The following is a 17,766-nucleotide window of genomic DNA, read 5'->3' as shown; positions in this document are numbered from 1 at the left end:
TTGTGGTGGCTTCTCTTGTTGCAGAGCATGGGCTTTAGGTATGCGGGCTTCAGTAGTTGTGGCACGCGGACTCTAGAGCACAGGCTCAGTAGTTGTGGCACAAGGGCTTAGTTGCTCCGTGGCATGTGGGATCTTCCTGGACCAAGGATCAAACCCGTGTCCCCTACATTGGCAGGCGGATTCTTAACCACTGCACCACTAGGAAAGTCCCTATAATCTAATTTATTAATATCATCTGGAGATAGATAGACATTCTGCAACTGAGTCCCCCTGAAGCCGAGTTCCCTTACCCAATTTTCGATTTTCTTTCTATCCCAAACTTTATTTCCTTTCTTTCTTCTCTGACCTCAATCCTGTGCTAACTAAACACTAATCAACCAGAGTCAGATGACTAAAACTGATGTTGTTGATTTAATGTACTAAAATTGCTGTTGTAGATATTATTATTAACTTAAACAAACTCAGGTGGTTTCTCTAGGGCAAGATGAGCTAATAGGCCTCTGAGCCATGGACCACTTGGCCAGAGAATCACAGACCAGAGACATCCTGATTCCCAAAACTACAATTAAGAAATGTCAGAAGAAGATGATTAACCCCAGCCTCTTTGTTCTCCCCCTTGAAAAAACTCCTAACTCAAAGACCAAGTTGGAGTGAAGACTAGTCTCCCACTCCCTTGCTTGGTGCCCTGCAATAAATCCTTACTTTGCTGCAAATTCCCACTGCTAGAGTTTGGCTTTCTGTACTGCTGGCCCATGAGCCCTTTGCTTAGTTACAGTTTCACACTCATACACAGAGAGGTAAAGGCCTTTCTAAATTACACAGAGATATAGACTTATAGCTTTAAATCTACAATTTCAGCTGCAAGTCAAGAGTAAAAACAGAAACACAAAAACTTACTAGTTTGGATATCAAAGAGCTGTTTCCCATCCAGGTAAAAGTCTATTCTCCTTCCTGGTTTGCACGGTCTTAAGATGGACAAATAGAGAAACAAATATGACTAACAAAATTTGGGGAATAACTTATCAGCCATAAGCAATCCTGAAACAAACAAACCAAAAAGCACAGAATTAGTAGTGACGACAAGAAACTAGAGAAACATATATTACCTAACTCAGATTTGGCTGTTTGCCACTCAAAAGCCAATACTCGAGAGACAAGTGTTGACTGGAAAGGAAAGATTGCTTTATTCAGGAGGCCAGCAACATGGGGAGAAATAGGACTTGTATCCAAGAACCAACTCCCAAGATTCTGCTTGACCATGAAAGTTTTTTAGAGGGAGAAAAGGGAAGTTAATCACAGTTAATCATTTGGGGAGGGTGTCAGAGTCTTTTATCTTCCGCTGTGTGCAGATTTTCTTGACTGGTTGGTGGTGAGGTAACAGGGTGATGCTCCAGGAATCATACCCAGCCTGAAGTTAGCATCCTCCACCTGGGTGGGGGCCTTAGTTCCTACCGAAGAACTCAAAGATACTGCTATGTATATTCCTTGAGGAAGAACCAGGACCCTGCTTTATTATTGCACTATGGTTTCCTGACTGCTTCTCCTTTGTGTCTGCATTCCCTCTCTTCCCTGATAAGCAACTGTGAATCTACCCGTTGGTACTCAGGGAAGGTCTAGGAGGCTGAAGCTTCTTTCCTACAAACAAGAAATGCGGGACACAGAAAGGATTTGTATGCAAAAGGATTTCTACTGAGGAGGGCCCCACAGGGTCCTGCTCAGTTTCACATAGTGTCAGCAAAGTTCTATTGCCACTTAGCATTCACCTATAGGAGCCAAAAAATAAGTGGCTGGGTTTAAGACACCCATGAGGTTCCTTCTCCAGCAGTGTAATATACCTGGCCCTTTTGAAACTGTGCACCTCAGATTGGGACTTGAACCCACGTGCCAGGACTCGAACCCAGCCTAAACCCACCGTCTTCCAACTGAGATCACACACCTGTTTTCAGGACTTAATGAAACTCAGGTTCTTGATGTCTCATCACAGAAAGAATTCAGTGAATGACAAAATGATACATAAGAAGTGGATTTATTTAGAGAGAAACACACTCCACAGACAGCGTGGGCCGCTCAGAAGGCGAGAGCAGCCTTGGGAGAAACACACTCCACAGACAGAGTGTGGGCCATCTCAGAAGGTGAAAGTGACACCAGGGTATGGGGTTGTCGGTTTTTATAGGGGTGGGTAATTTCAGAGGCTAATGAGTGGGAGTAGTATTCCAGCTATTTCAGGGAAGGGGTGGGGATTTTCAGTAATTGTGCCACTGCCCACTTTTTGACCTCTATGGTCGGCGTTGGAACTGTCACGGCACCTGTGGGTGTGTCATTTAGCTTGCTGATGTGTTACAATGAGCATATACTGAGGCTCAAGGTCTAGTGGAAGGCGACTCCGCCATCTTGGACCTGTTCGGTTCTAATCAGTTTATGTTGTGTCCTTGGGCTATGTCATTCTTTTAAAGATTGTGCCCTGCCCCCTTCCCTCCTGTTTCAACACATGTGGGTTCAAGTCCCAATCAGAGTTGCACGGTTTCACACTCTCACCGCTTGTTTGTAGTCCTTTCTTAAAGATAAAGCAAAGTATGGACTTGGGAGAAGACTACCTGGGCTCTACCACTTACTAGCTGTGTGACCTTGGGCAAGTTACTCATCTTCTCTGTGCTCTAGTTTCCTCATTTGTAAAATGAGGATTTCAATAGTGTTATTTCATAGAGTAGTTACAAGGATTAAATGACCTAATATTTATTTGGAAAGTACTTATAACAGTGCCTAGCACATATTCAGTGTTATATAAATATTACATAAAGATATGTGAGTAATTTGCTATCTCGTTTATCTATTTTCAAGTAATATGTTCAGGTACTCTAATGCTATGTACATGATAATGTTAAAACTTTCTCAGAGGAAAAGGAGTGGGGAGGGACAAGGTATATCTACAAAAAAACGGATGTGGTTTACTTTTTTTTCACCATCATCCCTTCTATATTCCCTGTTTGTGAGGAACTTTTTTCAAAGACTCTTGACATCCCTACTCGTGTATTTGTGCAGAGGACAGGCTCTTGTTTGGTTCCATTGCAAGATCTCCTTCCGTAGCATGCTTTGTCCTCCTGAAAGAACCCTTCCTTTCATTTCCTCTCCCTAATGCTGCAGATCTGCTCCTTTGCCCCAGTCCTACCCCCACGGCCCTGAACTAGTGGGAGAATCTCCTAGATGCAGAATGCCTGCCTTGCTAACTATACAGATGGACCAGACATGGCCTCTGCCTTCAGGTCACTCACAGACCAAGAGGATCAGTACTGTGTAATCTTGAAACTAGCCATTTTGGCTGTATATGAGAACTTGACCTGCTTTCATGCGGTTCTCTAGCATAATTTACATCCACACGTCCGACCATAATCAGTCAGTTATGTCTTATATTAAGCCACCCAGAAAAATAACCACTTCCTTAGAGGAAATTATGTTAGACCAACGTCTTCTGTGTTTTTTTTTTTTCCTGGTGCATTTTAATAGCAGGGAAGTTCATCTCTGAAAAAGATTTTAAGTTGCTTGACATTATAGAAAGTATCCTGAGCTAGAAGTCAGGCATTTTGGAGTTTAATCCTAGCTCTTCCCTTTTAGCACTGGGGGTGAGTTGCTTCACTGGGTCCCCACTTACTAAAACATTCAGTGGTAAAGGAAACAGCAAATGCTTTTTGATGCTCTCACAATCAAAAGCAAGCTTCTGCTGAATCAGTGGAGCACTGGGACTGGATACCAACTAGTCTAATCTCTCATTTTACAGAGGATAAAATGAGACTAATACTGATAAAGTGGCTTGCCAAGGTCAGAAATCTAATTGAGATCAAAGTCAAGACTGTGTGATGAAGAATTGTGCTCTGTTATTTGCTAGACCCCAAGCCATAGCGTGCCTATTGGTTATTATGTAGCAGCAAACAATATTATGCTTAGCTTAAAACACAGTTTTCTTCCTTTATTTAGACAGTTCCCTTTGAAGGAAATAAAGTTCTTGCATTCGTTGTGATGTACTTTGAAGGATTACAAGCTTTTATCGTATGTTTTTGGTTGTAATAATTAAAACTTTGCATAGCTTTAAAACATTATTTGTAGGATACAAAAAAATTAAGTAAAAGTTTCTGAAAGATGAAAAATGTCTAATTTTGTAATTCAACAAGACACAGCATGCAGGAAAAAAAAGGGGATATTAAAGTGCCTTTATTTGGACAGAAGAATTATAACAGGATTTCCCTTGTGAGAGAAAAAAACAAAGGGACAAGTTTTGAAGACTTGAAGGTTTTTTGATAGTTAATGCAGTGGTAATTAATTTTCCTCTGACATCTTGCACTTTATTCCTGTGTAACACCATTCATCTAAAGATTATAGATGAGTTTTGGACTTCCCTGGTGGCGCAGTGGTTAGGAATCCGCCTGCCAATGCAGGGGACACGGGTTCGAGCCCTGGTCCAGGAAGATCCCACATGCCGCAGAGCAACAGCGCTCGTGCACCACAACTACTGAGCCCGCGCTCTAGAGCCCATGAGCCACAACTACTGAGCCTGTGTGCTGCAACTACTGAAGCCCGTGTGCCTAGAGCCCGTGCTCCACAACGAGAAGCCACCGCTATGAGAAGCCCGTGCACCTCAACGAAGAGTAGCCCCAGCTCGCCGCAACTAAAGAAAGCCTGAGTGCAGCAACAAAGACCCAACGCAGCCAATAAATAAATAAATATTTTTAAAAATTAAAAAAAATAAAGATTATAGATGAGTTTTAATCTTGTCTATACTTAAGTTTTATATAACCCATTTATATATTTATTTTTTTATTGAAGTATAGCTTCAATAAAAAAATATTGTGCAATGTGCTAATTTCTGCTGTACAGCAAAGTGACTCAGTTATGCACGTATACACATTCTTTTTTTATATCCTTTTCCATTATGGTTTATCTATAACCCATTTATTTTAATTTATTTCTCTCAGTTTTCAGATGAGCAAATCAAAATTTTCAAAAATAAGATACTCTCAAAAGCCCTGCAATGCCTGTTTCTTATTTTAACAACTCAAGTCTGGATATGGCTTGATTCAAATTTAGCTTTGCCTGTTACAGAGATTCCATCATGCAAGCCGCAAGTTCAGGGTTTGCCAGATAAGCTGAGATCTCCTAGCCCCAAAACAATCATCTACCATCATCTCTTCACCCCACTCTCGTGTGCTCTTCCCATTCACCCAGCTAATTTTGCTTCAGCTTCCCCTGGTTTGCCTTTGGGCTTCCTGTAGGACCCGTGTTCAATCAGTCTTTTCTCTCTCTCACCTTCAGCCCACCTCAGGCAGGATACAGCTAAGCAGCCTTAGCCAGTGCCCTTGCTGGACCTGCCCTGGATTAGAGAGAAGATTTAGACACCCATTATTGCCCCATGCTGACCCCTAAGTATGAACGAACAAAACAAAGGAAGCAAGTCAAAGACTTGCTCTAGTCCTCGGATGTAGAGTGCTTGGGCAGCAAGCGTTAGGTTCTTAGTTGGACACTTATGACCCCCAGAAGAAACAGAGGACGATAAATACTATTGATGAATCCTCGTGGAAAGTAGAGGGGTAACTGAAAGTGGGGGTGCATGCATTGTCTGCAGCTCTGTTATTCAAAGTGTGACCTAGGGACCAGCAGACTCAGCATCACCTGGGAGCATCTCAGGCCCCACCCCAGATCTACCAAACCTGAATATGCATTTTAGTAAGAACTGTAGGTGATTTGTGTGCACAGTAAGGTGAGTCTGGCTTGATCTGTCCTTTCCTGTGAAAGGCCTCAGAGTGTCCAGGGCCTGAGAGACAGACTTGGGCACCCCAAAATTCACAGGAGCCAAATGCTAACCTAGTCATCCACAGAGAGATTCACTGCCACAGGGTTTACATACTTGAAGGCTGAATGCCTGCTCATTTCCTTCCCTATCGTCAAACTTAACCCAGGAGGCTAGATCCTCATCAGGTTACCAGGAGAACCTGGGATATTTACTCTCCCCTTCTAAATAATTCAATGTTTCTCCAAATACATTATTGCCAACCTAAGCACACTTTAGTCTCCTTCCACTTATGAAAAGCAATTTTGCTTGCCTCATTTTCTCAAGCTTGGGGGACATCTCCTAGTAACTCCCAAACAATTTTTTTTTTTGCGGTACGCGGGCCTCTCACTGTTGTGGCCTCTCCTGTTGCGGAGCACAGGCTCCGGACGCGCAGGCTCAGCGGCCATGGCTCACGGGCCCAGCCGCTCCGCGGCATGTGGAATCTTCCCAGACCTGGGCACGAACCCATGTCCCCTGCATCGGCAGGCGGACTCTCAACCACTGCGCCACCAGGGAAGCCCCCAAACAATTTTGATAATCATAAGTCAGTCACACAACTTCATCTAATCCTCATAACAACTATGCAATAGGTACTAGTATCCCCATTTTACAAATGCAGAAACTGAGGCTCAGAGATGTTAAGTAACATGTTCAAGGTCATACACCTAATAGTAGGGGATCAGAATTCTTGCTGGCCCCAAAGCCAGTGGTTTTAGTACCTGGAACATACACAACCACCTCTTTGGCCTTTTCCTCAGACAAGCTCCAAAGATGCTTTGCAAGCTGTTATTTACAGACATACGACTTGTCTTCCTGCTCGTTCGTGTGGTTCATATGTCATGTGTCAACCTCATTATTATGATTACTATCATTTTCATCATCATCAATTAACATTTGTTGAAAGCTGTCATGGTGCTGGGCACTATAATTTTAATTCCCTGCATGCAGTTTCTGTCTGTATACTGTTCCTTTTAAATAATCACATTGCTAGGAATATTTTCTTTTGAAAGTGTGACAAACTACAAGCAGGTGCTTGTAGTTTCCAGCAGGCATTTGTTTTAGTGCTGAAAGCTGGAGAAAAAATTTTCTCAGTTATTCACTCTGTACAAAATCTGAAAAATTGATGTCTGCGTTCACACTTCATGCTTGATGGCTTCAAAGATCAAGATAAATTCTTTCAACCAGAGGAAAAATAAATCCATAAGAGCTTAATCTGTGGTCTGTCACTGCTCAATGTTGAACACCTATGCTTTTATTCTATTCTGATTTCTTTTTTTTTTTTTAATTTTTATTGGAGTTGATTTACAATGTTGTGTTGGTTTCAGGTATACAGCAAAGTGAATTAGTTATACATGTACATACATCCACTCTTTTTTAGATTCTTTTCCCATGTAGGCCATTACAAAGTATTAAGTAGAGTTCCCTGTGCTATATGATTTCTTCTTAAATTTTATTTTATTTTTTTCCCAAGACATTTTATTTTTATTCTCTATTTTTTTTATTGAGGTATAGTTGATTCACAATGTTGTGCTAATTTCTGCTGTACAGCAAAGTGACTCAGTTACACACATATATACATTCTTTTTTTATATTCTTTTCCATCATGGTTTATCCCAGGAGACTGAATACAGTTCTGTGTGCCAGAGAGTAGGACCTTGTTGTTTATCCATTCTAAATGTAATAGTTTGCATCTACTAACCCCAAACTCCCAGTCCATCCTTCTCCCTCCTCCACTCCCCCTTGATTCTCTTTTTAAATTTTAAAATGCTAAGATTTACTATTGAAGCTTAGAGTTTTAATGTCTAACCTTCAGACTGTGAATATTTATATCAGTCAGTAAATGGCAATGTAAAGGAAGTCAGGCTTATATTTGAATTTTGGTTAATACACTTACCAGCTCAGTGCCTTTGGGAATGTTACTTCACTTTGCTGAGCCTCAGTTAATCAACCTATTGAAAGAGGTTAATAAATTTTTTTTTCTTTTTTTTGGCCGCACCACACCACTGTGGGATTTTAGTTCCCCAACCGGGGATTGAACCTGGACCCTCAGCAGTGAAAGCGGGGAGTCCTAACCATTGGACCACCAGGGAATTCCCGAAAGAGGTTAATAAACTCTTAAAAGAGTTCTTATCTTTTAGAGATACATACTGAATGAAATGATGTGATGGATGGGATTTGCTTCAAAATAATCCAAATGTAGGGGGAAAGTTGGGTGGGTGTATAGTTGAAACAAAACTAGCTAATATGTTAATTGTTGACACAGGGTGATGGGTACCTAGGGATTCATTATACTATTCTCTCTACTTTTGTATATGTTTGAAAATTTTCAATTAAAAGAATGAAAAAAATATCCTCATGTCTTTGTTAATATTAGAAAATATATGTGAAAAAAAAGGAAAATATATGTGAAAGTGCCTTAGTCTGGAATAATAGCAACCACTTTTCAGGAATTTACTGTGTGCTATATGCCATTCAGAACACTTTACATACATTATTTCATTTAGTTATCACAACACTTGCATGAATTAGGTAATTGTTACTATCTGCATTTTAGAGATGAGGAAAAAGAGACACAGAATTTAAGCAACTCACCCGAGGGCACGCAGCTAATAAGTACCAAAATCAGATTCAAACCTTAGTTGACCTCCAGAGCCCATGCTACATTGCCTCTCATCTGATAAGCATTTGAGTAATAGCCAATAATAGCTGCCATTTTTTGTGTTCCAAACATACTAGGAATCATCCTAAATGTCTGCTCTACTTTATCTCTGATTTGTTCAACAAAATCCCAAAGCAGCCAAAAATTAATTAATTAATTTTTAATAATAATAATAATAAACTAAATTAACGGAGGCAGATTTGGAGCCAGGTTGACTGAATACTCTGAACTCCTTTTGAATAAGTGAGTGGCATGTTTGGTCTGCTCCCTAGCCACCACATCAGCAATGAATAGAGGGCTAGTTCATGGTTAACAACTGTCCCTCTGGGAGGGGGAGAGAGAAAAGCCCTGATTTGTAGCATTTGCAGGGATAAATACTCCTACCATGGCCATTTTTGCAATGTCATTGAGTGCAGAACTGGGAAGAGATGTGCAGTATTACACACTGTTATATAAGATTTCCACCCTGCAGATAGTTGATGTAAATACCTTCAAGAACATAGGTAATGGTAAAATGTAGCAGAATAAGGAAGTGATGAGTTTTGATCATTTTTTTGTCTTTGCTCTTGATGTAATTTATTTAATTGTAAGTTTATAAAAGTTAATTTTTTTTAACTATTTACTGTGAGGTCCTAATAAGGTAACAATCTGAAAGTTGTTGCAAAGTATTTTATTTATTTATTTATTTTGGCTGTGTTGGGTCTTCATTTCTGTGCGAGGGCTTTCTCTAGTTGTGGCAAGTAGGGGCCACTCTTCATCGTGGTGCACGGGCCTCTCACTATCGCGGCCTCTCTTGCTGCAGAGCACAGGCTCCAGACGCACAGGCTCAGTAGTTGTGGCTCATGGGCCTAGTTGCTCCGTGGCACGTGGGATCCTCCCAGACCAGGGCTCAAACCCGTGTCCCCTGCATTAGCAGGCAGATTCTCAACCACTGTGCCACCAGGGAAGCCCAAAAGTTAATTTTTAATAATGGCATTGTTCAACAGTTGGCTCACAAAATTCCTAAAAATTGAACAGCTGGCTCTCTTGAGCTGTTACAAACCAGTTCCAGCATAACAGTAAAGATCAAGTTTGCTCTCTATCAGTTACGTGATAGTGAAAGGTAAGTGGTTATTGCCAGCAAAAATTATTGGCCTAAAAATTAGGAATTTGCAGAAGACAGTTTTATCACCAGATTTCTTTTCATTCAGAATTAGCTTCACAGGTATAAATATAAAAGTATGTGTTGATCTGAGACTCCAGTTTGTAAGGATTTGTGAGTGGAGACATGAATGACTTTAGAAAGAGGTAATTTCTGCTAGAATCTAACAACCAAATGGCTCTAAAATGCAGCCCATCAAGAGATTTGAACAGACAGTTCATAGTAAAGAACTAGAATGGCCCTTCATCATATGATAAAAAGACTCATCTTTCAAGAGAGTAAGACAAGTCACAGACCAGTAGAAAATATTTGCAAAAGACATATGCGATATAGGACTGTTATTCACAATATACAAAAACTCTTTAAACTCAACAATAAGAAAACAAACAACCCAGTTGAAAAATGAGCAAAAGACCTGAAAGCTCACCAAAGAAGATATACAGATGGCAAATAAACATATGAAAAGATGCTCAACATCATATGTCATTAGGGAATTGAAAATTATAACATCAGTAAGATACTACTACACACCTATTAGAACGGCCAAAGTCCAAAACACTGTTAGTACCAAGTGCTGAGAAGGATGTGGCGCAACAGGAATTCTCATTTATTGTGGTGGAAATGCAAAATGTTACAGCCACTTTTTGGAAGACAGTTTGACAGTTTCTTACAAAATTAAATGTACTCTTATCATATGGTCCAGCAATTGCACTCCTTATCAAAATGAGTTGAAAACTTATGTTCATACAAAACCCTACACACAGATATTTCTAGCAGCTTTATTCATAATTGCCAAAGCTTGGCAGCAACCAAGATGTCCTTCAACAGATAAATGAATGAAGAAACTGTGGCAGATCCAGACAGTAGAATATTATTCAGCCCTAAAAAGAAATGATCTATCAAGCCATGAAAAGACATGGAGAAATCTTTAATGCATATCACTATGTGAAAAAAGCCAATCTGAACAGTATGATTCCAACTACATGACATTTTGAAAAAGGCAAAACGATGGAGAGAGTAAAAAGATCAGTGGTTGTCAGAAGTTAGGAGAGTGGAAGGGATGAATTAGCAGAGCACAGAATATCTTTAGGGCAGTGAAACTACTCTGTAGGATACTATAATGGTAGATACATGCCATTATAAATTTGTCCAAACTCAAGGAATGGACAAGAATGCACTATAAGGTAAACTGTGGAATTCAGGTGATATTGATGCATCAGTATAGGTTCATCAGTTGTAACAAGTGTACCACTCTGGTAGGAGATGTTGATAGGGGAAGAGGCTGTGCATGTGTGGGAACAGGCAGTATAAGGGAACTCTGTATCATCTGCTCAGCTTTGCTGTGAGCCTAAAAGTGTTCTTAAAAATGTCTATTTAGGGGGCTTCCCTGGTGGCGCAGTGGTTGAGAGCCTGCCTGCCGTTGCAGGGGACATGGGTTCGTGCCCTGGTCCGGGAAGATCCCACATGCCACGGAGCGGCTAGGCCTGTGAGCCATGGCCGCTGGGCCTGCGTGTCCGGAGCCTGTGCTCCGCAATGGGAGAGGCCACAACAGTGAGAGGCCCGCATACGGCAAAAAAAAAAAAAAAAGTCTATTTAAAAAAAAAAAGGTGGGAGACCTTCAAGATGGCAAAGGAGTAAGACATGGAGATCACCTTCCTTCCCACAAATACATCAGAAATACATCTAAATGTGGAACAACTCCTACAGAACACCTACTGAACGCTGGCAGAAGACCTCAGACTTCCCAAGAGGCAAGAAACTCCCCACGTACCTGGGTAGGGCAAAAAAAGAAGAAAAGAAAAAACAGAGACAAAAGAATAGGGACGGGACCTGCACTTCTGGGAGGGGCGTGTGAAGGAGGAAAAGTTTCCACACACTAGGAAGCCCCTTCACTGGCAGAGACGGTGGGTGGGTGAGGGGGAACCTTCAGAGCCACGGAGGAGAGCGCAGCAACAGGGGCGCGGAGGGCAAAGCGGAGAGACTCCCGCGCAGGGATCGGTGCCGACCAGCACTCACCAGCCTGAGAAGCTTGTCTGCTCCCCCACCGGGGCGGGGGGTGCTGGGAGCTGAGGCTCAGTCTTTGGTCGGATCCCAGGGAGAGGACTGGGGTCGGCTGTGTGAACACAGCCTAAAGGGGGCTAGTGCGCCACAGCTAGCCGGGACGGAGTCCGGGAAAAAGTCTGGACCTGCCGAAGAGGCAAGAGACCATTGTTTCAGGGTGCACGAGGATAGGAGATTCAGAACACCACCTAAATGAGCTCCAGAGACAGGCGCCAGATGGGCATGAGACGCTAAGGCTTCTGCTGCAGCCACCAAAAAGCCTGTGTGCAAGCACAGGTCACTCTCCACACTGCCCCTCCCGGGAGCCTGTGCAGCCCGCCACTGCCAGGGTCCCGTGATCCAGGGACAACTTCCCCGGGAGAACGCACGGCATGCCTCACGCTGTTGCAACGTCACACTGGCCTCTGCTGCCACAGGCTCACCCCGCATTCCGTACCCCTCCCTCCCCTCGGCCTGAGTGAACCAGAGCCCCCTAATCAGCCGCTCCTTTAACCCCATCCTGTCTGGGCGGGAACAGACGCCCTCAGGCGACCTACACGCAGAGGCAGGTCCAAATCCAAAGCTGAACCCCAGAAGCTGTGCAAACGAAGAAGAGAAAGGGAAATTTCTCCCAGCAGCCTCAGGAGCAGCGGATTAAATATTCACAATCAGTTTGATGTACGCTGCATCTGTGGAATACCTGAATAGACAACGAATCATCCCAAAATTGACACGGTGGACTTTGGGAGCAACTGTAGACTTGGGGTTTTTCTGTATGCGACTGACTGGTTTCTGGTTTTATGTTTATCTTAGTTTAGTATTTAGAGTTTATTATCATTGGTAGATTTGTTTATTGATTTGGTTGCTCTCTTCCTTTTTTTTTTGTATATATATATTTTTCCTTTTTCAACTTTTGTGAGTGTGTATGTTCTATATATTTTCCTTTTTTTCTTTTTGTGAGTGTGTATGTGTATGCTTCTTTGTGTGATTTTGTCTGTATAGCTTTGCTTTTACCATTTGTCCTAGGGTTCTGTCTGTCTTTTTTTTTTTTTAAGTATAGTTTTTAGCGCTTGTTATCATTAGTGGATTTGTTTTTTGGTTTGGTTGCTCTCTTCTTTCTTTCTTTTAATTACTTTAATTTTTTAAATTTTAATAAATTTTGCTTTTTATTTTAATAACTTTACCTTTTTATTTTCTTTCTTTCTTTCTTTCCTTCCTTCCTTCCTTCCTCCCTTTTCTTTCTTTCTTCCTTCCTTCCTTTCTTTCCCTTTCTTTCTCTTTCTTTCTTTCTTTCTTTCTTTTTTTCTTTCTTTCTTTCTTCCTTTCTTTCTTTTCTTCCCTTCTTTTTTCCTCCCTTTTCTTCTAAGCTGTGTCGCTGACAGGGTATTGGTGCTGCAGCCGGGTGTCAGGCCTGTGCCTGTGAGGCGGGAGTGCCGAGTTCAGGACATTGGTCCACCAGAGACCTCCCAGCTCCACATAATATCAAACGGTGAAAGCTCTCCCAGAGATCTCCATCTCAATGCTAAGACCCAGCTCCACTCAACGACCAGCAAGCTAAGTGCTGGATACCCTATGCCAAACAACTAGCAAGACAGGGACACAACCCCACCCATTCGCAGAGAGGCTGCCTAAAATCATAATAAGGCCTCAGACACCCCAAAACACATCACCAGACGTGGACCTGCCCACCAGAAAGACAAGATCCAGTCTCATCCACCAGAACACAGGCACCAGTACCCTCCACCAGGAAGCCGACACAACCCACTGAACCAACCTTAGCCACTGGGGACAGACACCAAAAACAACAGGAACTACGAACCTGCAGCCTGCAAAAAGGAGACCCCAAACACAGTAAGATAAGCAAAATGAGAAGACAGAAAAACACACAGCAGATGAAGGAGCAAGGTAAAAACCCACCAGACCTAACAAATGAAGAGGAAATAGGCAGTCTACCTGAGAATTCCGAATAATGATAGTAAAGATGATCGAAAATCTTGGAAATAGAATAGAGAAAATATAAGAAACGTTTAACAAGAACCTAGAAGAACTAAAGAGCAAGCAAACAATGATGACCAACACAATAAATGAAATTAAAAATCCTCTAGAAGGGATCAATAGAAGAATAACTGAGGCAGAAGAATGGATAAGAGACCTGGAAAATAAAATAGTGGAAATAATTACTACAGAGCAGAATAAAGAAAAAGAATGAAAAGAACTGAGGACAGTCTCAGAGACCTCTGGGACAACATTAAACACACCAACATTTGAATTATAGGAGTCCCAGAAGAAGAAGAGAAAAAGAAAGGGACTGAGAAAATATTTGAAGATATTATAGTTGGAAACTTCCCTAATATGGGAAAGGAAATAGTTAATCAAGTCCAGGAAGCACAGAGAGTCCCATACAGGATAAATCCAAGGAGAAACACGCCAAGACACATATTAATCACACTATCAAAAATTAACTACAAAGAAAAAATATTAAAAGCAGCAGGGAAAAACAACAAATAACACACAAGGGAATCCCCATAAGGTAAACAGCTGATCTTTCAGCAGAAACTCTGCAAGCCAGAAGGGACTGGCAGAACATATTTAAAGTGATGAAGGAGAAAACCTACAACCAAGATTACGCTACCCAGCAAGGATCTCATTCAGATTTGATGGAGAAATTCAAACCTTTACAGACAAGCAAAAGCTAAGAGACTTCAGCACCACCAGACCACCTTTACAACAAATGCTAAAGGAACTTCTCTAGGCAGGAAACACAAGAGAAGGAAAAGACCTACAATAACAAGCCCAAAACAATTAAGAAAATGAGAATAGGAACATACATATCAATAATTACCTTAAAAGTAAAAGGATTAAATGCTCCAACCAAAAGACATAGACTGGCTGAATGGATACAAAAACAAGACCCGTATATATGCTGTCTATAAGAGACCTATTTAGGACCTAGGGACACACAGACTGAAAGTGAGGGGATGGAAGTTTTTCTTTTATTTTATTTTTTTGGTTTTTGTTGTTCAAATTTCCCTTTTACAGTAAAACTATTGAGGTGATAGCCATACCCCGCCACCTCCCCCATGGCAATATCAACTTCCTGTTCCCTGGAAGGAGCGATTAGAAAAATTAGGAAGGAGCTGGGAACTACAGCACCAGAGAGATAGCTTGACCTCTGGTGGACAAAGCAACCATTTTGGCTGGTGATTGAGGTGGCCGACGTGGTGTCCAAAGGCAGCTCTGACCTAAAGGAAATGAGCTGGGAGGAAACTGAGGCAACACCCAATTGTGCACTACTGGGCAGGAAGAGGTATCAGCTGGTCACTATGAAAAGAGTGGCTGTTGCTAAGGACCCCTGTCAGCTAGACCAGTCAGTAGGCCACCATTTTGGTCACTAAGAAGGGAGCTGTGGGGCTTCCCTGGTGGCGCAGTGCTTGAGAGTCCGCCTGCCGATGCAGGAGACGCGGGTTCGTGCCCCGTTTCGGGAAGATCGCACATGCCGCGGAGCGGCTGGGCCCGTGAGCCATGGCCGCTGAGCCTGCGCGTCCGGAGCCTGTGCTCCGCAAATGGGAGAGGCCACAACAGTGAGAGGCCCGCATAACGCAAGGAAAAAAAAAAAAAAGAAGGGAGCTGTGTTGAGTTTGAAGGGAGTAGGAAATGGAGAATGTGATGAACAAGACAGCCATCCAGGTTACTGGGGACAACACGTGGGTTCTTGGGGTCATCCTGTTGAGTAACAGAGATTATACTGGGATATGGAAAGGGAAGAACAAGACAAATTGAGCCTGCCATGGCAGATGGCAGCCACCTTAGCTGTCCTAAAAGCAGCACAGAGAACAAGGGAAGGGAGATCATGGCACGTGACACTGAATACTAGGAAGAACCTCAGTCCACCCAATCTTCTTAGAGTAAGTTCCAGCTTCCTCCTGAAATGGGAAGTTCTTCCTTCCAGGGAATGGAAAAAGATATTCCATGCAAAAGGAAATCAGAAGAAAGCTGGAGAAGCAATTCTCATATCAGATAAAATAGAGTTTAAAATAAAGACTATTACAAGAGACAAAGAAGGACACTACATAATGATCAAGGGATCGATCCAAGAAAAAGATATAACAATTGTAAATATTTATGTACCCAACATAGGAGCACCTCAATACATGAGGCAAATGCTAACAGCCATGAAAGGGGAAGTCGACAGTAACACAATCATAGTAGGGGACTTTAACACACCACTTTCACCAATGGACAGATCATCCAAAATGAAAATAAATAAGGAAACACAAGCTTGAAATGATACATTAAACAAGATGTACTTAATCGATATTTATAGGACATTCCATCCAAAAACATCAGAATACACTTTCTTATCAAGTGCTCATGGAACATTCTCCAGGATAGATCATATCTTGGGTCACAAATCAAGACCTGGTAAATTTAAGAAAATTGAAATTGTATCAAGCATCTTTTCCGACCACAATGCTATGAAACTAGATATCAATTACAGGAAAAGATCTGTAAAAATAGAAACACATGGAGGCTAAACAATACACTACTTAATAACCAAGAGATCACTGAAGAAATCAAAGAGGAAGTCAAAAAATACCTAGAGACCAATGACAATGAAAACACGATGATCCAAAACCTATGGGATGCAGCAAAAGCAGTTCTAAGAGGGAAGTTTATAGCAATACAAGCCTACCTCAAGAAACAAGAAATATCTCAAATAAACAATCTAACCTTCCACCTAAAGGAACTAGAGAAAGAAGAACAAAAAAACCCCCAAAGTTAGCAGAGGGAAAGAAATCATAAAGATTAGAGCAGAAATAAATGAAATAGAAACAAAGAAAACAATAGCAAAGATCAATAAAACTAAAAGCTGGTTCTTTGAGAAGATAAACAAAATTGATAAACCATTAGCCAGACTCATCAAGAAAAAGAGGGAGAGGACACAAATCAATAAGATTACAAATGAAAAAGGAGAAGTTACAACAGACACCACAGAAATACAAAGCATCCTAAGAGACTACTACAAGCAACTCTATGCCAATAAAATGGACAACCTGGAAGAAATGGACAAATTCTTAGAACAGGATAACCTTCCAAGACTGAACCAGGAAGAAACAAAAAATATGAACAGACCAATAACAAGTAATGAAATTGAAACGGTGATTTAAAATCTTCCAACAAACAAAAGTCCAGGACCAGATGGCTTCACAGGTGAATTCTATCAAACGTTTAGAGAAGAGCTAACACTCATCCTTCTCAAACTCTTCCAAAAAACTGCAGAGGAAGGAACACTCCCAAACTCATTCTACGAGGCCACCATCACCCTGACAACCAAAACCAGACAAAGATATTACAAAAAAAGAAAATTACAGACCATTATCACTGATGAATATAGATGCAAAAATCCTCAACAAAAAACTAGCAAACAGAATCCAACAACACATTAAAAGGATCATACACCATGATCAAGTGAGGTTTATCCCAGGGATGCAAGGATTCTTCAGTATACACAAATCAATCAATGTGATAAAACATATTAACAAATTGAAGAATAAAAACCACATGATTATCTCAATAGATGCAGAAAAAGCTTTTGACAAAATTCAACACCATTTATGATAAAAACTCTCCAGAAAGTGGGCATTGAAGGAACCTACCTCAACATAATAAAGGCCATATATGACAAACCCACAGCAAACATCATTATCAATGGTGAAAAGCTGAGAGCATTTCCTCTAAGATCAGGAACAAGACAAGGATGTCTACTCTCACCACTATTATTCAACATAGTTTTGGAAGTCCTAGGCACAGCAATCAGAGAAGAAAAAGAAATAAAAGGAATACAAATTGGAAACGAAGACATAAAACTGTCACTGTTTGCAGATGACATGATACTATCCATAGAGAATACTAAAGATGCCACCAGAAAACTACTAGAGCTAATCAATGAATTTGGTAAAGTTGCAGGATACAAAATTAATGCATAGAAGTCTCTTGCATTCCTATACACTAATGATGAAAAATCTGAAAGAAATTAAGGAAACACTCCCATTTACCATTGCAACAAAAAGAATGAAGTACCTAGGAATAAACCTACCTAAGCAGACA

This window comes from Lipotes vexillifer, unplaced genomic scaffold, assembly GCF_000442215.2.
Source record: "Lipotes vexillifer unplaced genomic scaffold, Lipotes_vexillifer_v1.1 scaffold519, whole genome shotgun sequence".
In the NCBI taxonomy this organism is placed as follows: Eukaryota; Metazoa; Chordata; class Mammalia; order Artiodactyla; family Lipotidae; genus Lipotes; species Lipotes vexillifer.
Note: the sequence above shows the minus strand (reverse complement) of the source record.